The sequence below is a fragment of the Lissotriton vulgaris genome, chromosome 7, assembly GCF_964263255.1.
Source record: "Lissotriton vulgaris chromosome 7, aLisVul1.2, whole genome shotgun sequence".
In the NCBI taxonomy this organism is placed as follows: domain Eukaryota; kingdom Metazoa; phylum Chordata; class Amphibia; order Caudata; family Salamandridae; genus Lissotriton; species Lissotriton vulgaris.
In genome coordinates this window covers 195,101,928-195,128,064 of record NC_141695.1, presented here as the reverse complement: position 1 = coordinate 195,128,064, position 26,137 = coordinate 195,101,928, and positions in this window count along the sequence as shown.

Sequence of the window (26,137 nt, the reverse complement as noted above, 5' to 3'; positions counted from 1 at the left end):
CCAACCACCAATTTCTTCATTTGCTGGTAGTGGATCATGCCACCAGGTACCGAGAGGAAATTCCACTTAGGACCACAACAGCTCCTGTTGTGGCCAGGGCCTTACTTGGAGTTTTCTCCAGAGTGGGGTTTCCTAAGGAGGTAATATCTGACAGAGGTGCCAACTTCATGTCAGGATATTTGACAGCTATGTGGAAGGAATGTGGTGTCAACTACAAGTTCACCACTCCTTATCATCCACAATGTAATGGGCTTGTTGAAAGATTTAACAAGACCCTAAAGGGCATGATTAAAGGATTACCTGAAAAGCTCAGGCGAAGATGGGACATCCTACTGCCCTGCCTTTTGTTTGCTTACAGAGAGGTCCCTCAAAAGGGGGTTGGCTTCAGCCCCTTTGAATTGTTGTTTGGGCACCCTGTAAGAGGACCCCTGTGTCTGGTGAAGGAAGGATGGGAGTTACCTCTCAAAAAGCCTAAGCAAGACATAGTGGACTATGTACTTGGTCTCCGCTCCAGGATGGCAGAGTACATGGAAAAGGCATCCAAAAACCTTGAGGCTAGCCAAGAATTACAGAAAGCGTGGCATGACCAAAAGGCTGTCCTAGTTGAGTTTCAGCCTGGACAGAAGGTATGGGTGTTGGAGCCAGTGGCCCCAGCAGCACTCCAAGACAAATGGTCTGGACCCCATACAATTCTGGAAAAGAAGGGAGAGGTTACCTACTTGGTGGTCCTAGGAACTCCCAGGAGCCCCCACAGGGTGCTCCATGTGAACAGATTGAAGGCATATGTCAGCAGGGCAGACATGGGCTTGCTCATGGCTACAGATGAGAGACAGGAGGAAGAGAGTGACCCTCTCCCAGACCTGCTCACTCAGAACCCTGAGGATGGCTCAGTTGATGGTGTGACCTTAGGTGGCAGCCTCACTGAACATCAGCAACATGACTGCAGACAAGTTCTACAGGCATACAGGCATATGTTCTCATTGACACCCAGTCAGACTAACTGGTGTACACATGTGGTGGACACTGGTGACAGTCTTCCTGTAAAGAGCAAGATTTACAGGCAACCTGACCACGTCAGGGACTGTATAAAGACTGAGGTGCAAAAGATGCTGGAATTAGGTGTTATTGAGCCTTCAGAGAGCCCCTGGGCTAGCCCAGTGGTTCTGGTCCCCAAACCTCACACCAAAGATGGCAAGAGAGAGATGAGGTTCTGTGTGGATTACAGAGGACTCAATGCTGTCACCAGGACAGATGCACACCCTATTCCAAGGGCAGATGAGCTCATTGACAAGTTGGCTTCTGCCAAATATTTGAGCACATTTGACTTGACAGCTGGCTACTGGCAAATCAGGTAAGCTGAGGAGTCTAAAGCCAAGACAGCATTTTCTACCCCTAGTGGGCATTATCAATTTGTGGTGATGCCCTTTGGTTTGAAAAATGCACCTGCCACCTTCCAAAGGTTGGTGAATCAAGTCCTCACTGGGTTGGATGACTTTTGTGCAGCTTATCTAGATGATATTGCTGTCTTTAGCTCCACCTGGGAGGATCACCTGGTCCACCTGAAGGAAGTGCTTGAGGCTCTGCAGAAGGCAGGCCTCACTATCAAGGCAACAAAGTGCCAGATAGGGCAGAGCAAGGTTGTATACCTGGGCCACCTTGTAGGTGGAGGCCAAGTTCAACCACTGGAGAGTAAGATCCAGACCATCAAGGACTGGTCCCCTCCAACTACCCAGACTCAGGTCAGAGCTTTCTTGGGCCTGACTGGGTACTACAGGAGGTTTGTTAAGAACTATGGGTCCATTGTGACTCCTCTTAATGATCTGACATCCAAGAAGATGCCCAAGAAGTTTCAGTGGACAGAAGTCTGTCAAAAGGCATTTGATGACCTGAAGAAGGCAATGTGCTCTGCACCTATCCTGAAGAGTCCTGACTACTCAAGAGAGTTCATTGTCCAAACAGATGCTTCTGAGTTGGGAGTGGGAGCAGTGCTTTCACAGCTTAATGTAGATGGCCAGGACCAGCCCATTGCTTTTATTAGCAGAAGGCTGACCCCCAGAGAGAAACGTTGGTCAGCTATAGAGAGGGAGGCCTTTGCTGTGGTGTGGGCCCTGAAGAAGTTGAGACCCATACTTATTTGGCACTCACTTCAAGATTCAGACCGACCATAAGCCCCTCTTATGGCTTAATCAGATGAAGGGTGAAAACCCCAAACTACTCAGGTGGTCCATTTCCCTACAGGGGATGGACTTTACAGTGGAGCACCGCCCAGGGACTGACCATGGCAACGCAGATGGTCTCTCCAGGTACTTCCACTTAGAACATGAAGACACAACTGGTCAAGGTTAGTCTAATGTCCCTGCGTTTGGGGGGGGGGGGTTATGTAGGAGAGTAGGGTCTGCTATCCTATGGTCACCCCAAATTTTTGCTTTTTGCTTCACTGGTTTATGACTTAATGTGGCTGTGGACCTGCTAATCAGACCCACAGCCTGCTGTTCTCTCTCTAAATTCCTGCCAATGCACTTTAGGTGCATTACGAATTGGAACTGGTTCACCTTATTAGCCCCTGTATTAGTGTACCCTAGGTACCCAGGGCATAGGTGTTTACAAGGCCTACCAGGGGCTGCAGCATGTATTGTGCCACCCCTGGCCTGGCCTCCATATTTGACACAACTGGCTGATCACTCAGCTGGGGTAAGTTGGTGTAACCACCTCTTGCTTAGGTACAGTATGCCTGTGCCTAACCCTAAACTGGACACATATGTTCCTATCAGCCACTCCTATGGAAGGCCTCATCAATCCTGGAGGCAGAGTGCTTGGAAATATGTGAGATGGTGCTCTAGCATGAGCTGAGCCTGTCTGCAGCTGTCGGGTACCACTCCCTAAGCTGTTCCGGGATATTGCCATACCATATACTCTTAAGTGCATTATAATCCTCGTGGTTAAATGCTATTTTTGGTTTGGCTTTATCAAAACATGTCGAGTAAGGTGTCATATGAATTGGAATACTATCCCCTCGACAGTTCTGTCGACGGGGATAGCATTCCACCCTTCTAGAGGGACACGACATGTGTGTAGCCTTAACCCCGGTTAAAGTTAACCAGAGCCTCAGCATCACAAAATGGATGCTGCCACCACAGACACGAGTCTGGCCTCCTGCTGCTGACCGAAACTCGGCAGATGGTGGCCTGGACAAAGGGTTTCCTGCCTTGGGAGGTGCGAGCACCACCCCAGACAGGGTTTTGTGTATTGGGTAGGACAGGGCTGAATAGAATCAGACATGCCCGGGGCACACAAGGTGTCCCCGTGCATAGGCCAGTCCAAACCGGTCCTGGGACTTTCCAGACCCAGGCTTGGCGCGGAACTGGACAAAGGAAAGGGGGTGTAACCGCCCCCTTCCTTGTTCCTCCCAGAGGAGGGACCTAGTAGGTGATCCACCCCTCAGATTGGGAATAAGAGTGGGAGCAGTGCCATTGCACAGCAGATCATCCTGAATCAACTTGAAACTAAGAAGACGACTGGACTTCGACATTCTGCTGCTCAGAAGACTGAAGAGAATCTACCTTGTGGCCTGGGAGTGGCCACCCTGTGAACACAGGTACCAACCAGCAACTCGACGTCTGCTTTGCCGCCACCTCCCGCCGGAGCCCGAGCCCAGAGCCCGACAAGAACCAGACTCCCAGACCTCTCAGAGCCCGATCCACAGTCCCTGCAAAGAAGGGACCCGTGGAGGCACCGAGTGACGTGGGACCGGACCTCTTGGAAGACACTCGAAAAGCTGACTGCGCCGCTTCTGAGGTATCCTCGACGTTGTGCTTTGGGGACGGAAAACCCCCACCATCGAGCAACCCTTGCATCAAAGAAGAGCCCTCCAGCATCTCCACGATCTGCGTGGGGCCCATTTGCATTGTGCCATTCGACGCGCCATCCCGGCCACTAGCCACGTGGTCAGCGGCCATCTTGGCGACGAAACCAACAAACTACACAGCGGGTCTGGTTGCTCCAGACTCACCCAAGCTCCTGTGAAAAGGAGCCCTCGCTCTGACCTTGCTGGTCCGAGTGTTAAGCATCTTTTGATTCCTGCGTGGCTTGCATTAGCCAAGGCCTGTTTGCTCCGATCAGGTCGCCGACACCGCCAACAGCGAGAAGCCTGCGTGCGACAGCTCGTGACCGACTCCTGAACGTCCTCAACTCCGGGTGTCCACGTGGCTGCATAGAGAAGCTACCTGACAACGCCTGTTTGCACCCGACATCGCCTGGTTCCAATCTGGTTCCACGGTAGTCACTGGCTAGTGACTTTGAACATTGTCCCCTCTGCTTTCAGGTCTTCACATCTTCAGATCCACCCTTGGATCCATCGGAACTCTTCACGTCGAGCCGCCTGCAGCATCTTCAGCTCCAAGCACCATCGACCAGCGTGACGAAACCCGACACTACTTCGACCCTGTGCACCCGCTTCCTGTGGGTGAGGTAACTCAGCTCCGCCGGTGCTCCTGCACTGGTACACATCTCAAGGGCCTGTGTCTTAAGTTTCAGCGTTCTAGGTCACTCGGAAGGTTCCTAACTCTTTAACTTTGTACTTTTTACGCACCATAGACTTTACATTGGAAAGTGCATGCACTTTGAACACTGCACCCGAGTCCCGCGGGCCTTTCCCGACTTAGTCACTGCTAGTCTCGAATAGCTCCAGCGATTCCCAAGGCCCTAGGCCTGTTCCCTTTCCCATTGGTATCTCTTATACCACTTTCTTAGTATATGGTTTAGGTGGCCCCTAGGGCTCATCCATATTGTGCAACTTTTGTGTATTTTAAACTGTCTTGTGATTTAACGCTTGTGCTTCTGTGCTCATAAAGAGTCCAGGGGATTTTATAGTTAATAAATCAATATATATTTTCAATATATATCTGTGTGGTGTCCCTTTCATTTGGTATTCAAGGGGGTTGTGTATGGTATTACAGCTGGCTTCACATGCCTTTCAGAGTTTAGCCTAAGACTGCTTTGTCCACGTTACCATAGGATAACTGGTCTACAAGGTTGAATTACAACCATCATCATAAGGGTTGCTTGGCATGGTACAAAGTGATCACTAAGAATTAGTGAGCATTATATACCAGGCCAACTTCTCACACATTGTAATTATGAGTGACATTTCAACGATATGAGTGACACTTTCTCACTAGCAAAATGAGGGAATCGTGTCATTTTTTTATATTTATACATTTGAGTCGAGCTGCTAATGTTTCAGATTGCGTATGTGTGACATTTTCATAGATTCAGTGGATTTACGAGAGTCAGGCAACAACTAGATGTGTAACACTTAGAGGGGCACATTCTTGCGAGCATAACCATGGTATGAAGTCAATGGAAGTAGACAAATATCAGAAATTGCACTAATTTGAGCAACAAGGAAGTCAAACTTGGCAGCAGGTGCTTTTGAAGCTATTATTTAATTTCAATAAAAATCAGCACCCCCGACCCCAACCTCAGCTTCAGGTGCGGCCAAACCACATATAACAAAGGAATCTCTGTGACAAAAACAGCAACTCGCTGAGCTATCTACATACAATACAATATGCCTTTTTGAAGGCACATTAACCATCTACGCTACTTAATGGTCATAGTGCAAACTGTCAGTAGAGAAAACTCTGACTTCTCGACAGCAGCAACAATAATCCCATGAGTTATCTCTGATTTATCAAGTCTAACTGTGCTGAGAAAATAAAGGGTGCTGCTTTGTAGTGTCACTCTCAAGCAGGGATGGTAAACACGTTGCACTACTACATCAGCAAAACTGCTAGTTTAGGCAAAACGTAGCGCATATTCAGCCCAGACAGACAACTCTAGTGTGCTGTGCTGGAGCCCTATAATCATTTTCTTAACAAACATTTTAAATCTCAGCAGCAGGAGAATATTAAATTATCTCTTTACAGCTGTCAGAACGATCCACGAGGAGCTGCTGGCCTGGCACCGCGTGGATCTCTAGCGTGTCTCTTCTTCAGGGAGTCAGACAGCGAGCTCTGCTGCAGTCTCTCTGCCTGTGCCCTCTGCTCCCACCATGAGACTCACAATGGGTGGTGAGGCTGGGGCAGAGGTCAGGAGGAGGTGTGCTGGTGATGGATTCTCAAACACCGGCCTCCTCCTTCAACTCTATGCAGCAGGGGAATTTCATGGGTGCACTGGGGCCGGCTGGCAGACAGGAAAGGCACATCCTGCCACAGCCTGGGCGTATAAAAAAGAGACCTTGAGGCATTTGGCGTTAGGAAGGTGGGTGCCTCAGTGCAGAAAACAAGCTCCAGGGGCCTCTTCGATCGCATTGTCTGGGCATTAACCCTCAGATCAAGAGAAAGGACGTGTGAAATTCCGCCGCCCTTTTGTCTGATAACATTTCTTATGTTCAAAGTGTTACCCTGCACTTACTTTCCACTTTTCACTACCTGAAGTGCTGCGCTTTGAAGATCACACGCGCGCACACTAGCAGGTAAAATGAATCTCCACCCAGCTCTGTCAAGCACAGCATGACGGCGAGCATCGGACATTATTTATAAGAGCCCTGCTGAATAGCTCAGCTTTGATTTGATTTGATTTGATTGGGATTTATAGAGCGCGTAGCTACCCTAGGGCATCCCAGCGCTAGTGACCAAAGCTCCAGCAAGGTGGGGAAACAGGGGAGAAGTGATCAGGGGAAATTTAGGGGAAGAGCAAGGTCTTTAGTCGCTTCCTGAACCTGAGGTGGTTGTGTTCTTGCCTCAGAGAGAGTGGGAGGGAGTTCCACAGTCTAGGGGTATTGTACGAGAACAGGCGACCGCCGGTTCTGGCATTCCTAATTCTGGGGACGTTTGCGAGGGATAAGGAGTTAGATCTTAATTGTCTACTTGACTGGTGCTGTGTCAGAAGTGGTCTGAGAATGGGGGGGCCTTCATTGTGCATTATTCTGTGGGCAATGCACAGGGTCTTGAAGTTGATCCGTTCTTTTACTGGCAACCAGTGCAGGTTTCTGAGGGCTGGTTTGGCCGAGCTCCTCGCTGTAGTTCCTGTGAGGATTCTTGAAGCCGCATTTTGTGCACATTGAAGTCTGTGGACTACAGAGGCTGGAGCCCCCAGATACAACACATTTCCATAGTCTAATCTGGAGTTCACCAGCCCCTGCATCAGGAGCTTCCTGGATTGGTGGGGGAGTAGATGGAGAATCTTTCGTGCCATCTTTATGAGGCCGAAGCAGGTTACCGCAGTTTTCCTAGCTTGAGTCTTAAAACTGAGATCCTGGTCCAGCCATATCCCCAGGCTCTTTACCTCGGATTTGGGGGTTGGTGGAGTTCCCATGCATGGCGGCCAGGGAAGGGATGTGGGGATTTTGTTTGGATTTCCCAAGAGGAGTATTTCTGACTTCTCACCGTTTAGTTTTAACCGGGAGTCGCACATCCACTGGTGCACCTTCTCAAGACAACTGGATAGATTAGAGAGGGAGTTGTCTGATTGGTTAAGGGAAACGACGAGCTGAGTGTCGTCGGCGTACATTATCGATTTGATGCCAAAAGGTTTGACAACATCCTCGGAAGGTGCCATGTATACATTAAAAAGTGTGGGGCTCAGGGAAGATCCCTGAGGCACCCCACACTTGAGTGCCTGAGCCTTGGAGATGGAATACCCATCTGCCACTTGAAAGGACCTATCTTCGAGGAAGGATGTAATCCAAGCTAAGGCGGAATCCGCCACTCCTATCAGCCCAAGCCGGTGTATAAGAGTTGCATGGTCCACCGTGTCGAAGGCGGCACTTAGGTCGAGGAGGATCACTGCCACTGATCCTCCTGCGTCCATTATGCTCCTAGTTTCTTCGACCACGGCTAACAGTGCGGTGTCGGTCCCTTGTCCCGGTCTGAAGCCTGTCTGAGACTGGCGGAGGAGGTGATTGGTTTCTAGGAACTCGGAAAGTTGTTGGTTTGCTACACATTCGGCGATTTTGCTAATGGCCGGCAGCAATGAGAAAGGTCTAAAGTTAGATGGGTCCATGGGGTCTAGATGCGGTTTTTTTATAAGAGCCTTGACTGTGGCTTTTTTCCAGTTTGCCGGGACTGTGCCAGTTTTGAAAGAGGCATTGATCAAGTTGGTGAGAGGGGGGCTACAGTAGAGGCAACCAGCTTGAGTTTACTGATCGGGGCTGGGTCTGACGGAGCACCACTTTTGACCGTATGTAAGATGTTAAGAAACGTTTCGGTGGTGATTTGGGGGAAGGATGATAACCTTGGAGCGTCTTGGAGAGGAGAGAAAATAGGGCATCCTTGTGAGATGGAAGGGGCTGGTAGGGAGGTCAGGATTTTTTCGATTTTTGCCGAGAAAAATTCGGCCATCTGGTTACATTTTACACCCTCCAGGTCTGGAGTCGGCGGTGGGTCCTGTATTTTGGTGAGGAGATTAACTAGGCGGTAGGTCTCTTTTGCGGAATTGGCCGCAGAGGCTATTTGATCCTCGAAGTAGGAGGCCTGCGCTGTTTTCAACGCCTTTTTATAGAGCTTATATAGAGTTTTTATAGAGTTTTTATAGAGAGTTATACAGCTGGGGCTCTGATGGGCGGGAGGGAGCTGCAGAAGCGGCAACTCGGCTGCCAGTGACATGTCCCACTCCGGCTCACCAGCACAGCCACGAGCAGACCTTTTCATGAGTACCGGTACTCTTCTCGGGCAGTAGAGAAGTGCCGGTACTCAAAGTGATACATTTAGGAAGTGCCGGTACTTAGTACCGGTGAGTACCGGCCCATTTAAAGCACTGTCTTTGATCACCCTGGGGGAGTGCAAGCAATGCAACACGTGCACTTCTTTGCCTAAAATGCTCTGCCGGTGACATTAGTTCCCCTCCTATGCAACGCATGCGCGTTGCGGAGGACGAGACCTAAAAAGGTGGTAACGTGTATCTTTTAATTTTGTTATATTCCTCCAGTGGAGAGCCTTCTTTCATTTACATTAAATCATGGCGGCCCCTCATCTTCTTGTGTGCAGCTCGCCCAAATTGTTTTGGTTTTTTTAAACATTCAATAATGGTGACAGCACATCTCCTTGCAACGGGTCGCCCAACTCTTTTTTTTATAACTGTGGCCTGCCCAAAATAAGGAAGCAGGAATACCAAACCAGCACCTCCTCACCACTTCCTGTCAGCCAACAGCAACCCCCATGCCCGGCCTGTACAGAGTACTTCACTGCCATGGCACAGCCGTACAGACTGCCTGCCTTCCTGCCCCCGCACTGTTACCTTGCTGTGCAGCCCCAGGACAGTGGCTACATTTCCTGTGTCTGCCCGCAACAAGTTGTTCCTGCCATGTAGGTTACCCACAGCTGGGTGCAGTTAATCATAACAGAGACCCAAAGGCAAGTGGCATTGCTGAATAAAAACAGATGTGCTACAGGTAGGCTTTTATTTAATTATTTGCCCTTTTATATAGCACAAACCTTACCCAAAATTATCAGAGCACTTTAAATCAGCACCAATTGCATTACAGTCAGACACAAGCCTAGCATTGAAGAGAGCAGGCAGGCACAGCGGGGGAGGGTGGCAAGTTATGTGCTAAACCACAGTTCTTGTTTGGTGAATTATGTATAACTGCGCAGACTTAAGGCGGGATGCCAGGGTGGGTTCTACAGTACACCACTTCAAGTGCATGAGTGTAACGCAGTTAAATCCCGCCATGAAGGATTGACAACGTCCTTAGGAATTTATTTATAAAGGGCTGCATGGATGGTTGTAAAAATGTTCCCATATATTAACAAGCATTTACACATAAATAAAAGGCATTGTCATTTACAAATGCCAATGGCTCAAACTTTTGCAAATGCGAGACCTATTGCATTGCAAATGCTTGTTTTTCAAGGGCAGGCAGTGGTCCCTGGGACCACTGCCCGCCTTTAAAAAATATTTTTGAAACCAGTCACAAAGGGGAAGGGGCCCCCTGTAGACCCCTTCCCATTTGCAACTTTGTTACCACCCTCCTGAAGAGGGCGGTAATTTGCAAGTGTTTTGCGACCGCAATGCGGTCGTAAAACATTAATTCATGGCTCTGCGGTCGCTTTTAGGAAGGGAATGCCCCTTCGTGATAGCGAGTCGTAATACACTATTGTTTGCGAGTTGCAAAATAGTGTAAGTACATGGTCCAGACTAGAATTCCATGCGCAAACGGTTGCAAACGCATTTGCACATGCAATTTTACGTCGTACATCTGGCCCTTTATCCCTCCCAAACTTTAATGAAAAAGAACCAAACGAAAAGTCCAACCTACGAAGAAATGCAAACAACAACACACAGCCATCGATGAGTATCTTCAGGTCAGTATGCTGGGCGGTGATGGAGCTCTGGACCACACGGTCAGGAAGCTTTGATCCGCCTCAGCGATGAAGTTCAAACTGACCTGGTCTTGCGGTGTTGGAGTCTATTTACAAAGTCCAAATAGTGGTGCATCAGGAGCGGTGGTAGAGTCCACTTTGGAGATCTTCTTGCAGGCGCTCAGGGTCCGGTGGACAGCAAACCTGCAAATATGGAGGATGACCTTGGTGGATGAGGTTTTTCCTTAGAGGCGATAATGCTTTCCAGTTACTGATACAAAGCTGCTTTAGACTTGCCTCTCCTGCCTAGACTCCCCTCTCACCAGAGTCTACTGGAGGCCAGGCCCGGACTGGCCATAGCGGGCACCGGGCAATCCCCCGGTGCGCCGCAAGGGTAGGGGCCGGTTTTGAGGCCCTAGGGGCCTATGTTGTTACAGGGCCGTTTTTGCAGCATAGCTGCAAAATGGCCCTGTAACAAAATCGTCCGAAAACTGGCCCAGGCAAAGCGCTCGGCAGCACCCCAACCCCCCGAGTGGGGAGGAGGGCTGGCCGAGCACTTTGCCAGGGTCGGTTGTGGCTCCCAGTCCGGCCCTGCTGGAGGCCATCCTGCGAGGCTGCCATGGGACCATGTGGACTGTGAGGGACTTGTGTAGGCCATGCAAAGGCATTGCTGAGGAACTGCCAACAGGACCACAGCCAAATTGCTCATGTAGCCTCAGATGGTGGTGTCTCAGTCTGGGTGCTCTCACCATCAAGACTTGCCCCTGGATTGCCATGTGACTGCATTGGCTGTGCGGGCCTTTCTGAGACCGCATTGAGGGGTGCAGAACTCCCAACAGGGCCACAGCCAAGCTGCGTGTAACCCAAAGGATGGATAGTCCAATGGTGTGGTATGCTCTTCTGCAGGCTTCAGGTTTACGTGGGCACATAGAAGGTTCCTGGTTGGTTAGCCTTGTTGAATTCGGGATGTCTAAAGCATTAGGATCTACTCTGGTGATGTGATGCTCCTTAGATGTTCTTGAGTGGAGATGATGCACCTTGATGATAAACTCAATCACTTTCTTTCAGTTGGGCAACAGGTGCTTTAGGTGACCTCATGGAGTGAGGAGGACTGGAGGGACTTTTTGCCCACTTACGGTTGTCTTCTGGCAGGTACACTTCCTAGATGTGATGCCATCGATTCCAAGCAGCTCTTGACAGATGAGTGGATGGTTGCACTGTGAAGCGTGGGGCCTGGATGCAGATCGTGCTTGCTAGCGGCTTACGGTTGTTCCTCACGCGAAGCTGTCTCCAGTGACGTTTCTGCACTCTGGTGGCTGGCTTGTACCAATGAGCACCTTCTCCAGTGCTGGCCTGTCCTGTTGCTCTTCTCCTTTTACTTCTTGAGTGCCTGGGGTGGTTGTTTGCCCTGTGGTATCATGCCACTCTCCTCTCCTCCTTTGTGGAGTGGCGTCCTGACCCGCTTTTCTCCTTCACTATGTGGCGTCCAGCCACGCTCTTATCCTCCTCCTGACCAGGTTCCTCACTCGGATGTGGCGTCCTACCACATGTCTCATGTTTGTGCCACATGGTTATCTCGCTGGTCGTGTCCAGTTCTTAGGCCTGTCTTTACCTGTGGCAGACCTGTCCTGTTGCTATGACATGCTTCTTCTCCCTGTGGACCGTTTTCGGGCCCCATCTGCTTCTCAGGAATGGTTGTGGTGCTCCTCTGCTAGAATGGCAGGTTAGATCTTCCCTCAAGGGCTTTGTGCTTGCACCTCCAGCCAGCTCCTGCCTCCATGCAGGCATTCTTGGTGGGGTCGGTCACTTCTTTTGACGAGGTATTTTTTTAACGCACCTTTTCTTGGCACTAGGTGTGCCTGATCTGTAGCTTGCGGTGATGTCCCTTTACCACTGAGTGTAAGTGGCACACTCTTCTTGCTCGTGGTGGCGTAAGACAGCCACGTGGGTTGCACATTCAGCGCACGTCTTTCTTGAGTCTTCATGGGGCTTGGCTGCTGGCAGTCTTATTGCCTTCTCTGGACCTCGGTTGGCCACTTTATGCTTCTCTTGGCCGGGGCAGCTGTGAGTGTCTTGTTTCTCCTTGCAGGGGTTACTTTTTCTTCTACCTCTTGCAACAATTGATGGGCAGCCAACGTGAGGCACGTGGTACTCACTTGGCTAGTTGTTCTACCTTTGTTTTGGCATTAGGGGGTGCTGCCCTGGAGTCTGCCGACTAGGGACACTGCAAAGCTGTCCTGTGCCTTTCTTTTAATTCTGCTGCTGCTGACAGTGTGCTTCCTGCAGCTGGGTCCCACTTAGTCTGTCTCCCTTTCAAATGACAGTCTGACCACACGGCTACGCCCTTTATGGCCAGACAGAAGACCTCCATTACACATCGCACACCATAACACACCTCCTAATGATCGGGGCCACCTCAGCCTCACCTCCGGGCCCCACATATCACAGGCATGTTGTACACTGCAATCAAAGTAAGCTGCAGGGAGAACTCAAAGATGGGAGAGCTCACATGCCAGTTTGTGATTCATGTCGATAAAATGGTTCAGTCCATTTTCAGTACCACTAAGACATTGAGTTCACCACAGTCAGCACAGCCTTAAAAGACCACAAGAGGGCGCCAAACTACAAAAATGAAAAATGCATAGTTATGTGCTTACGACCTAAACTGCTAGATCTCGTGTTTTAAATTGCAAGAACTGCTAAATCAAAAATCTTTGCCCGTGAGATCTATGCAGCCGCGGACCGCCAGCCCTGTCATTCTATTTCAAAATAGATTTTTTTTAAATAAAAACAGCCCGTTTTTTTTTTAAAGGACAGTTTTCTATTGTGAGAAAAACTTCAGCACGAGTGGCAGTATTACCCTGGAGCACTACTTGCTCCTTCGCACAATAGTTATCACTGTGAGCTCCAAAGGGAAAGGGGTGCAATGGGGTCCCCTGCAAATCAGGAACCACCTGAATTTGGGGTTCCATGGCTGACAACTGGAATTTTGACTGCAAACTAGTGAAGCACAGCTCACAAAATAGAAAAGGAGAAGAAAGGGGCGGCCCTAACAAACCTCTCCCGTAGTGCAATTCAATTTTATGATTCAGAAATCTTTTTTGAATTGCTAAATGGCTGTTTGAGCATATGTAAAATAGATTTTTTTATCATATGCTACTTAAAATTATCTCCTGATACCAGCTGATGTTGTTCAGTCGTAGATTACAATACTTAATACTGAAGTTTATATACAGCGTCGAAGCACTCTAGAGGTTAAGGCCCTGTGGCGTACAATGGGCAGGAGGAGGTAAGGGGGATCCCCAACCTCACCATCAAAACCCCTTAATTTGTGCGGTATTTTAAATGGGCCAGTAGAAGCACACTGCCCATCCCACTTCCGGGTTACCTGGTCATACCAGGAAAGTGTTCGAAAGCTTGCTGTATCTGCCCCACCCTAATATTCAAAACCATACTCCTTGGGGCAGATTAACGTTACTTGGCCCATCCTTGCAAATCAGCAGGGATGCGCCAAGAAACGTGCGAAACGCAATGCCATCGTTTGCCCACCATGGATGCGCCACATTTACAAAGTGGCACGCTATGGAGCAAGCATAGGCGGATGCGCCCAACGCTCAATGCTTATAGCGCAAGGATAATGATCACAGGCTAAAACTGGGGGGCATATTACCAAGCAATAGCGATAATTATAGCTATTGCTTGGTTAGAGACAAAAATGTATCGCCGACCTGCGGCGATTTTTATCGCAGATAAACCTTGGTATTACCAAGGTCTATCGCAAATGCGAAAAAATCGGCCGCAATGCATAAATATCGCTGAAAAGTCAGCAATATTCAGGCATTACCGAGCTAATGCTCTTAGGCATGTTATCCACCTTCCATTGGATAACATGGCTAAGAACTGCTCAGGGCAGGTGTTAGCTTTTGGAGATGTTCGCGCTTAGAGCGAATATCTCCAAAAGTTGGTAATAGGAGATAGCGATGTTAGCGACTGTTTCCAGTCGCTAACATCTTGGCACGCCCACTTTGCATGTCATTAGTGATACATTTCTCTGACATGCAACGTGGGGCCCAAGATGGTCGCTATCTCCTACTAGCTGTCGCTAACTGGTGTTAGCGACAGCTATGTAATAGGGAGATAATTTTATCTCCGCTTTCTTGGCTTTTAGAGCCAAAAAAGCGGAGATAAACCCCTTTGATAATATGCCCCCGGATTCTATCACGGTGATAGTGTGCTATCAGCAACGCTTATCTCCCAAGCAATAGGAATCCATACGTTAGCTGGAAAACAGTGTGATTATCACTGTAAATCCAGTGATAATCACACTGCAACCAGCGAAACCTTGCTGTTAGGGCAGGTTGATCTTAGCCATGTAATCCACCTCCCATTGATTACATGGCTAAATCAGGTTACAAGCAGGTGTTAGGAAAGTAGCGTTAACTGTGGTTAGCACCACTTTTCTCAACGCTCTGATTGTTTGTGTGCAGCTTGATAATTGGAGAAATGTTGCTTAGCGACATTTCTCCAGTTATTTTGGCACGGAACGCCCACTTTGCATCTCAATAGAGATGCAAAGTTGGGCGTTGTTGTAAGGGGCGCTAAATCAGCAAAAAACACTCAATAGCGTGTCTGTTGTAGCCTTCCTGTCTTTCCCTCTCCCTCTCTCTCCCCCCTCTGTACCTGTTACACAGTGGTTTGATCCTAGAACCTTCAGGTGAAGGCTGCTTTAGAATGTTGCGACTCTAACCCGCTCTTGCAAGCTGGAGGCACAGTTTACTTTGCTCTTAATAAATAATGTAAAGTAATTACCTGATACTGGTATGGCTCTTTACTACAGTGTCTTTGCTGATAAGGCAATGAAATTATCGCCGCTTTTTGGAAGAAAACGGCCACAAAAGCGATGATAATTTCATAGCGCCGCCTTGGTAATATGCCCCTTAGTTTTCTGCTGTTTACACATTACAGGTAGCAGTAAGAGGCAAGTCTAGCTGACCTTAAGAGTCGCACTGATTTGTTGCCAGCTTGAAGTAGATATTTTTTTTATATACACAAAATATCCCGGAAATGTGTAGAAGTTCACCAGATTTCACCAACTCCAAAACTAATATTAACACAAATCTACCTCGACTTAATGTCAATATTAACAAACAAATCTCCACATTAGGAAACCCACAACATTTTTGGAATGGCTAAATTTCACTTAACCCAGTATCAGAGAATAGCTGTAATTGTTCCAAATGTACAGAATGCTAACATAAGAGTAAGGACCACAATATACAAGGTACCCATTGATGTTGCGCTCTGGTACTAAACAATACATTGAACAGTTGCATCATCTCTACAGTGGTAGAACTGCACGGCTATCTACATTTATTGCATGTAAAATAAACAAGTACAAATCAATGTGTATGTTTGTATTTATACTCATATACGTATGTACTGTGTGTGATAAAGGTTCCTGCAAAAACAGTGTCACATTCCCTTGGCAGTGCCCAATGTCTGGTGTTTTGTTGTGAGTAAAAGTGGTGCCCTCAGAGCAGCTTATTAAGAAAGTGCCTAGCTGGACTGGGTATCGTTGGGCTGCAGAGATGTGTGCAGCCATATGTGCTCTGATGGCAACAAAAGGAGCTCTGGCCTTAGTCCGGAGTGTGTAAATGCCTATGAGGCCCGAAGAGGGAATAGCATTATCCTAAGGCTTCAGGTTTGGGTCTAAAGACTGAGGGGATTTATCCGCAGCTTACCGCGTCAAAAGTGGAGATAGAGTCAAAACCCCTTTCACAAGCTGGTGCAAACTGAGGCCATCCCCAGAACTCCCGCGATAACTGGCCCAAAATGTATCTCCACAGTGGACACCACCAACAAACCCTAATGAGATGCAGAGTAGGCGTTCCCACGCAAAAACACACAAAAAAAACACAACACCAATTTCACAACGAAGTGCCAGATCTGCGATGCAAAACAAAAACAGACGATAAGCCGCAGTAGCAGCAGGGAATGAACACCTGCCTTTTGCTGGTGCTAAGCAGGATGACTACCCACAGCATGATAGGGAGCCCAGCCAAGAGTCACACCTGAAGAACCGCAGATGCCATGGAGACAATGATCATGCATACCGAAACCCATGAGGGAAACAACATCCCCCGCCAGCACCCCCCAGATCCCCCCCCCCACCGCCGGACTGCCCCCTCGGACATACACATACTGTGCACGACACAAGAGCCACAAAAAGCGCATGATGACACACATTGCCAAAATAAATACACACATGTGTGGCCAGATGAACAAGAAATAGTCACACAGCATTGAAGTAACAATCAAAAACTTTATTGAAACACAGCACAAAACAACATCCTGTCAGGTCCGTCAGGGACAACCTCGTAGTCACAGCCTGGAAAACATGGCACAAAATCAGGATGTATGTCATGCGCACATCAAAGGAGCGAGGCACAGAGAAACAGAGAAGGAAAGTGAGCCAGAGAGAGAAAGAGAGGGAAGGAAAGGAAAAGAAGAGAGATAGAGAGAGAGAGAAAGGGAAGGGAGAGAGTGGGAGAGAGAAGGAAAGGAAAGGAAGGGAGAGAGAGAGAGGGAATAGGGAGAGAGTGAAAGAGAGAGAAGGAAAAGAAGGGAGAGAGAGAGAGAGTGAAGGGAGAGAGAGTGAGAGAGAGAAGGAAAGGAAGGGAGAGAGGGAGAGAGAGTGGGAAGGGAGAGGGAGTGAGAGAGGGTAGGAAAGGAAGGAAGAGAGGGAAGGTAGAGAGAGTGAGAGACAGGAAAGGAAGGGAGAGAGAGGGAAGGATAGGAAAGGAGAGAGAGAGAGACACCACCGCCCCTGCGCACACAGCCCCCACTGCTCACCTGCTTCCGTCGGTGTGTCCACCAGTAGGCACACCACGTGACTGTGCAAGCTCCAGGTCCAGGTCCTGCTACCATGGAATAGTCCACATCATGCGGGCCCGCCCCGCAGCCCAGCAGGTCCCACACATGACGCTGAGTCCTGAGTCATCAATGGCGGAGACCACAGCAGTGCACACGTCATCATCGCAGGCTGCACACCCGCTCAGCTAGTCCGGTGTCACTAACCCTGTGCAACCCGAGTCAGCACCATGTGGTGGTAGGCCGGTGATGGCCACAAGGCTTTGGGTGCCACTAACCCTGTGCAACCCAAGTCAACGCCACGTGGTGGTAGGCCTGTGATGGCTGCAAGGCCTTGGGTGCCACTAACCCTGTGTGCAACATCTCATGGGCCCTTTATGATTGATAACCGTGGAGCGTCCGTCTTCCAGTCACCACTGGCAGAGGGGAATGTTACATCGTTGGCCTCTTATATTTGCGGGGTCACATGGCCTGTGACGCCTGTGCCAGATGGGTGTGGTGTGTGTGCAAATCTGCCCTCAGGGAGTGGCTGTGACATTCTGACAACTAGAACAGTGACCTGCACAACACCAGTGTGAACGCCTGCGACAGGTAGCTATGTGGGCCCCCCCTTGGAGCGTAAGCGGAGTGGTCTGGCCGGGTGTATGGCATACTAGTGCGGGGCTTGCAACTATGACTTGGGGGCTCTGGGCGTGGTTCAGTTCATGTCTGGACCAGGAAGTGATTAATACCTGTGTCCGTATTGCTGTTTCCACAGCACACGGTACAAAATAGGCAATGTAGTACACTCTGACTGGCATCCCACTAGATGGGCATCATTGATGTAAGGGGAATCACTGTCCCTACATGTGAGAAAGTGCCATCTTTCTTGCATTGGTATGCCCCCACTTTTTGCTGAACTGCTGATGTGCTTCGACTGAGTGTGCCCCGGGCTCCTGCCAACCAGGTACCCAGGGCCTGTGTTACTTCCCTAAAGCTGTATTGAAACAAACCCCAATTGGCATCGCTGGCCACCTTTCAGCCCCTAGTAAATGGTACCCTAGGTACTCAGGGCATAGTGACAAGAGAAGACCCCTAAGGGTTGCAGCACTTAGTGTGCCACCCTTATGGGCCCTGTACCCTGACACCCACACACTGCCTTTGCAGACTGAGTGTCTAAGTACAGAACTAAACAGAGAGTCGACATGGCCCATCTCCCTGTGTGCCATGCCCACAAACCAAACTGCCCAGGCATACGTCAGTCAGCCCTCTAGCTGGGTGCCCTATGCCAGTGGTTTGGGCACAGGTGCATGAGCCCTGTGCCCCTACAGTACCCAGGGCCATTCCTGTGCACTGTAAGTGCAGTGCTGCCATTTAAGAGTATATGGTGCTCGGAGGTCATCATTACGAACTCTACAGCTCCATGATCGCTTCACTGAAGACTGAGAAGTTTGGTATCAATCTGACCTTGGCGTATAAAGCGCTATTCGGTGCGGGAGCAAAGTATCTACAAAGCAGGGTGGCCTTCTACCGTCCGACTAGATCACTGCGGTCAGAGCCCTTGTTTCTGGCCATGGTGCCTCGAATTAGGAAGGCACGCACCGGGGGTCGCTCCTTTAGCCTGAGGGCCCCTCAGTTGTGGAATACCCTGCCTCTGGCGCTACGATCTTCTCCGAATTTGCTCCTGTTCAGGAAAGGCCTGAAGACGTGGCTTTTTAATCTTTAGGATTCCTATTTCTCTTTTCTTTACTTTGCTTGTTGTCTATATTGGTGTTATGTTCTTTTATTCTGAGCCGCCTCGATAAAGCGCCGGGACACTCCTCGGAGTAGCCGTGCGCTATAGAAATAAATTTATAACATAACATAACATAACATAAACCCGCACTGATGCCAGTGTGAGGTTTAAAGTAAAATGCACCAGAGGGCATCTTAGAGATGCCCCCTGAAACCTAACCTACAATCCACATTTGGACTGAGTGGCTGCCCAGGCTGCCACACAGCAGACATGTTTCTGGACCCCTGGGTGGAGCGCCCCTTGCTCTCTTGGGCTTGCAACAATGCACATCCTGAGTGAGGTGATAGGTCTCCTTCCCCAGGATGGGCAGGGGGAAGCTTCAAAGGCATGCTGCCTTTGTGAGCTTCTCCAGACTATTTGCTGTACCAAGAAACTGGCCCCCACCAGTTCTTACCCCCACTCTGGCGGGAAGACTGGCGGGAAACCCTACGTCAGGAAGGGGGGTGTGCCAGCCTGTTCCAACCCCACCCCTCAGGTGGGGCAGGCGAGGTGAAGCACGACCCCGGGCTCCGGCCATCTTGAAGATGATGAGCCCTGCCCAATCACACCTAGGTTCCTGCCCCCCTTCTACCGGAGAGGAGCAGACTAGGGGGTGTACCCACTCCAGGACACTGACCTATTGGTCCCTGCCCTTGCCCTACCTGTAACGCCCCTAAATTCAGTATTTAGGGGCTCCCTGAACCTTCCTTCCTCAGATCCCAATAAGAAAAGAAGAAATAAGATCAAGAAGAAGAAGACCCTCTGTGCAGCTGCTCTCAACAGGACAACACCCACTGACTTGGCCCCAGCCCTACCGACCTGTCGATTCTGGAACCTGCTCCTGCTTAATTCCGGCGACTCCTGCAGACAGCAACCTTGGGACACCCGGAGGACCTGCCTGCCTTGAACCTCTTAAAGACTGGGACTCCCATAAGCAGAGGCTCTGCTTCAACAACCAACCCCTGGTGCCAGCCAGGAATCTCAAGACCTGCCCCCTCTGCACCCGCCAAGCCCAGCCATGCCCGAGAGATCCATGACCATGAGAACGTCCCCCAGGTGACTGGCAACCAAAGTCTAGTGCCCAAAGACCCTCCTCGACAAACCAGACGACGCCTGCAGCCTCAGAACCAGGGACACCTCCAACCGCGACCAGCAGAGGGTAAGATTTCCCAACACCCAAAAACACCTCTGCACCCGGCGCCCTGCGGCTCCCTGTGCCTCCCTTTGGGGTACCTACCTCTTCTCCAGGATCTCAACTTACCTCTCAAAGCGGTGGTCTCACCTGAAGGATCACCGTCCCCGAGTCTGCAGCCTTTGTTCCCTTTTTACCTTTCCCATTGAATAACATTGAGTGCCCGATGGCCAAAAGCACTGTGCACCCACCTGCCCGAGTGCCTCTGGCAGTGCAACCTTTGCCCTATCCTACTTCCCCATTTGCTTCGAGCAAGTGACCAGGAGCCCAGCTCCCACAGCAGCCCCCAAACGAAGACCCCCTGCCCCTCATTGGCTAACATTGGGCCTAACTACCTCTGCACCCGGCTGACCCTGTGCCGCTGAGGGTAAACCAACTGTACCTACCTGACCCAGGGGGACCCCTGAGTCTATGCCCAGAACCATAACTTCACCAGCCGAGTACTCACCTGGAAACCAGTAACTCACTTACCTGCCATTGTATAACATTGACTGGCTTGACTCAAAAAAAGTGTGAAGTTTTGAAAACTTAAAATATTCTTATAAAATAAGCCGAGTAACGAATTCCGAAGTACTCACCTGTGATCAGGAGAGAAGCCAGTACGGTACCATGTATCCCAGTATTGAACCACAAAAGGAATCCGAACCGGGTTTACCTTTAACAACTAGACCAGTGACCTGCACAACAGCAGCGTGAACGCCTGCGACAGGTAGCTATGTGGGCCTCCCCTTGGAGCGTAAGCGGAGTGGTCTGGCCTGGTGTATGGCATACCAGCGCGGGGCTTGCAACTATGACTCTGGGGCTCAGGGCGTGGTTAAGTTCATGTCTGGACCAGGAAGTGATTAATACCTATGTCCCTATTGCAGTATCCACAGCACACGGTACAAAATAGGTAATATGTATTTTCTCCATAGGAATCCATTGTCTGCTTTTCTATTACATTTCTTCTAAGTGTCTACTTTTGAAAACTTGAAATATTTCTTAAAATTCGCACATACTACTGAAACGTAATTACTCACCTGTGTAGAGATCTCTGTGCTGGACCTAGGAGCCCAGTACTGGAATACTAAAAGAACGAGAACATACTTTACCTGTAACCTGAATTTTATTCCATTGGATAACATTGCCAGATTTTTGAGATACCGTTTTACCTTAAAAATCATTGCAATAACCAAAACGTTTATATTAAACTGTTTTCAGCTTAGACCCCAGGACTGAATCTAGGATCCAGTCTTGGACTTAAAAAAGTAATCTGCAAAGCAATCAACTGTTATTGTGTAGAAAAACCCATTGAGCTCAATGCTAAATTGTGTGTAGAACTGTGTTGCCTATTGCAACCCCTGAACCTATTGTGTTTACAAAGTCATTGCCTTTCTGCAAAGCAATAACCTGAGATTACTCATCACTGAGAAAAGTATATTTTGATACCTTTTGGTTCTAAAAATAAAACCACTATATCTTTTGATATAAAAACAATTGGCCTGGAGTTCAGTCCTTAAGTGTGTGAAACCATTTGCTGACTGAGTGTGTACAACAAATGCTTTACACTGTCCTCTGGTACTGCCTTACTGCTTGACTAAGCTACAACTTTTTGAGAGTAAGGTCACCCTGACTTTAACCTCTGTTATACCTCTGGGGTTGGTGGCCTCTATACACACTGCACCTTACTTTGGTCCAGTACATATAGGGCCACTTTCTCACACTACATTCATCCACACATACATACCTGGATGATGAAACACATGACACATCAGTGCGTTACTGGATGTTTACAGCACATCCAGTGGAGTGTTGCAGCTGGAGAGGTGAATGGCCATGCAATATGGGCCCAGGAGGGCCAGCCAGAGTCCATCTAGGGATGCCAAGCACTGCGGAAAAGGAAGGGTACAGTCCGCAGTCTGGTTGCCGATCCTTCCTTAAATTAGGCAGAGATGGTGATTTGCGAAGATGTGGAGGCAGGTAGATCAAGATCTTTTCAGCAAGGTAGGATATGGATATTTCGCTAATCATGGTTTTATGGACCCATGTGATGGTGGGTGTGTGGAAGGAGAGGTGGTGGTTGAGGTGTGCAGGTCCAAAGTTGTGGAATGCTTTGTATGCATGTGTGAGGAGTTTGAATGTAATTCTTTTGTTGATCAGGAGCCAGTGGTGGTCCCTTAGGTGACTGGTTATGTGGCTGCGGATGTTCAGGATGAGCCTGGAGGAGACGTTCTGGATTTGCTGCAGTTTCTTCAGTAGTTCTTGGGTGGTGCCAGCAGAAAGTGCGTTGCCGTAGTCCCGTCCGCTGCTGACTTTCTCATGGGTGACCATTTATCTGGACTTGGTGAGGATTCACTTGAAAATCTTCTGAAGCAGGTGGAGAATGTGAGCAGGAGGATGAGACGGTGTTGATTTGGCAATTCATTGAAAGCAAGGAGTCCAGGATGATGCAAAAGTTTTGTGAGTGGACAGTGAATGTGGAGGGGGGTTCTGAACGCAACGGGCCACCAGTTGTCGGGGGTGGAGCCCATGATGAGGACCTCAGTCTTGTCTGAGTAGAGATCTCTGTATTGGGGTGAATGCATGACACTGTTCTGCTTTCTGTCCATCAATTGTTCCTTTTGCATTTGTCACCCCGAGTGGGATGGGTATGCCCAGACATGGGTCCCATGCTCTCCATGCCACTGGAGTCAAGCTATCCTGGCTGATGAGGGCTGAAAGCCCAAAACTGGTCCTAGGATGCTTGTTTCCAGTCCAGGGAGGACCTGGGCTGGCAGTTCGGGCTGGACTGTTCACATTGGATGCAGGGTCAAGACTGATTTGCAATGGCTGGGTCAAAACTGGAATGGGTTGGAGAGCAAAAAAACAATGGATTTAGGCCCAAATCTATGTACTGGGGTGTATGACATTATTCTGCATTCCGTCCATCAATTGTTCTTTTTGCATTTTTCACCACGAGTGGGATGGGTTTGCCCAGACGTGGGTCCCCTGCTCTCTCCATGCCACTGGAGTCAAACTATCCTGACTGATGAGGGCTGAAAGCCCGAAACTGGTCCTAGGATGCTTGATTCCAGTCCAGGGATGACCTAGGCTGGCAGTTCAGGCTGGACTGTTCTCATTGGGTGCAGGGTCATGACTGATTTGCATATGGGTGGGTCAAAACTGGAATGGCATATAGAGCAAAAAAACGAAGGATTTAGGCTCGGATCACTGTACTGGAGTGAATGTATGACATTGTTCTGCGTTCTGTCCATCAATTGTTATTGTTGCATTTGTCACCCCGAGAGGGATGGGTGTGCCCAGACGTGGGTCCCGTGCGCTCCATGCCACTGGAGTCAAACTATCCTGACTGATGAAGGCTGAAAGCCCGAAACTGGTCCTAGGATGCTTGTTTCCAATAAAGTGAGGACCTAGCTGGCATCTTGGGCTGGATTGTTCCCATTGGGCGCAGGGTCAAGACTGATTTGCATATGGCTGGGTCAAAACTGGAATGGCATGGTGAGCAAAAAATCAATGGATTTAGGCCCAGATCTCTGCACTGGTGTGAATATATGACATTGTTCTACATTCTGTCCATCAATTGTTTTTTTTGCATTTGTCACCCGGAGTGGGATGGGTATGCCCAGATGTGTGTCCCGTGCTCTCCATGCCACTGGAGTCAAGCTATCCTGACTGTTGCCATTGGGCACAGAGTCAATATTGATTTGCATATGGCTCTGTCAAAACTGGAATGGCATGGTGAGCAATAAAATATGATTTAACCCAGATCTCTGGACTGGGGCGAATGTATGACATTGTTCTGCATTCTGTCCATCAATTGTTTTTTTTTTGCATGAGTAGAGCTTGAGACAGCTGTCCTTCATCCAGGTGGCAACTGCCTTCATCCCATTGTGGAAGTTTCTATTTGCAGCAGTGGGTTCGTCTTTGAAGAAGAGAATCAGAGTAGAACAGTGGAAGTCTGACTCTCTGTGTTCAGATGGTGAGAAAGGAGTGGATCCAATCTAGGACTTTGTTGTGGTGTCAAATGTGGCCGAGAGGTCCCGGAGCATGAGGACTGTGATTTTGCCTCAGTTGAGGAGGGTGAGGCTGTTGTTTGTAGTGGTGAGGAGAGCAGTAACAGTGCTGTGGTCACTCACTATGACTAGTAACATACTTGATGCAAAGACAGAATTTCTGTCAAGCCTTTTTTATGTTGCTCTTTTTGCCAATCGCCCAAAACTGTCTGATACTAATGCAAAGGTGGGTTTTTCTATTCATTTGAGGAGGGAAGCAAGGGCAAGTGGCTTGTGTTTTCATGTTTAAACCTGTGGTTTTGAGTGGCAAGAATGCTCCAAGTATTGGTCTCAGAATACAATCCAAGTGTAGAAGAGTAGGGTCTGCTATCCTATGGTCACCCCAATTTTTGCTTTTTGCTTCACTGGTTTTTGACTTACTGAGGCTGTGGGCCTGCTAATCAGAACCCAAGTGGGTGTAATCACCCCTTGCTTAGATATAGTATACCTATATCTAAACCTATATCTGGACACATATAAACCTGTGAGTCACTCCTATGGAAGGCCTTATCAATCCTGGAGGCAGAGTGCGTGGTTTTATGTGAGATGGAGCTCTGGCATGAACTGAGCCTGTCTGCAGCTGTCGGGAACAACTCCCTAAGCTGATCCGGGATAATGCCATACCATATACTATTAAGTGCCTTATAATCCTCGCGGTTATATAGCAACTTTGGTTTGGCTTTATCAAAACATGTCGTGTAAGGTGTCATACGAATTGGAATACTACCCCCTCGCCAGTTCTGGTGACGGGGGTAGCATTCCACCCTTCTAGAGGGAGAAGACATGTTACTTTACTGAAACGCGTTTGATTTTAAATGAGCCTCACAAAATGGATGCCTCTGCCACAGACACGGGTCTGGCCTCCTGCTGCTGACCGAAACTCGGCAGATGGTGGCCTGGACAAAGGGTTTCCTGTCGCAGGGCGGTGTCAAACCACCCCAGCCAGGAGATAGTGGATTGTAGCAGGGAGGTTTCAAAGAAACCAGACAGTGCCTGGGGAGCACAAGGCTGCCCCTTGCATAATCCGGCCAAACCGGTTCTGGGGCACATCAGCCCCAGTCTCAGCACGGGCTGGATCAAAGGAAAGGGGTGTATCCACCCCCTTCCTGGGTCCCACCCATAGGGAGGGACCTAGCAGGTAATCCAGCCCACCAGATTCGAATAAGAGTGGGAGCAGTGCCAATGCAACTCAGATTATCCTGACAAAACATAAGAAACAAAACTCTGGACCCTTCGACATCCTACTCAACGTAGAAGACTGAAGAATCTCCCTTGTGGTCAAGGAGTGACCACCCTGTGCAAACAGGCACCATCCAGCACCTCGACCCTTGCTTTGTTGCAGTTCCCGCCAGAACTCGAGCGACAGAGATCAACGAGATCAAGCTTGCCTGCCTTCCTCCAGCCCGATCCACAGTCCCTGCAGAGCTGAGACCCGTGGAGGCGACCAGAAGCTTGGGGCAAGCCATCTTGAAAAGGCCACGAGACGCTGTCCATGCAGCCCACGAGTGACCCTCGAAGCTGTACACCGGGGATTGAGAAGCCCCCACCCTGAGCTACACTTGCACCAAAGCTACCCCCTCCACACTTGACGAGTGCTGCTTGGGGCCCTTCTGCTCATGTTGGCTCAATGCGTTGGCCCGGTCCCTTGCCAGCTGGCGTGTGACCCCTGTGCCAACGAAAACCTTAAACCGACCTGCTTTTCTGATTGCTCCAGATTTGCACCAGCTTCTGTGAAAAGGAGCCCCCACTCTGACCCTCCTGGTCTGAGTGAGAAGCAATCTCCCAGTTCCGCGTGGATTGCTTTTGCCAAGTGCTGTTTGCTCCAATCTTGAAGCCAACAGTGCTGACGGCGAGAGCCTGCATGGGACAGATCGTGGCCTGCTCCTGGACGTCGCAGATGCCCCAAAGCCCACGTGACAGCGAAGAGAAGCCTCTCAACAACCATCTGATTGCACCCAACATTGCCTGGTTCCGTCCTGGTTCCACCCTG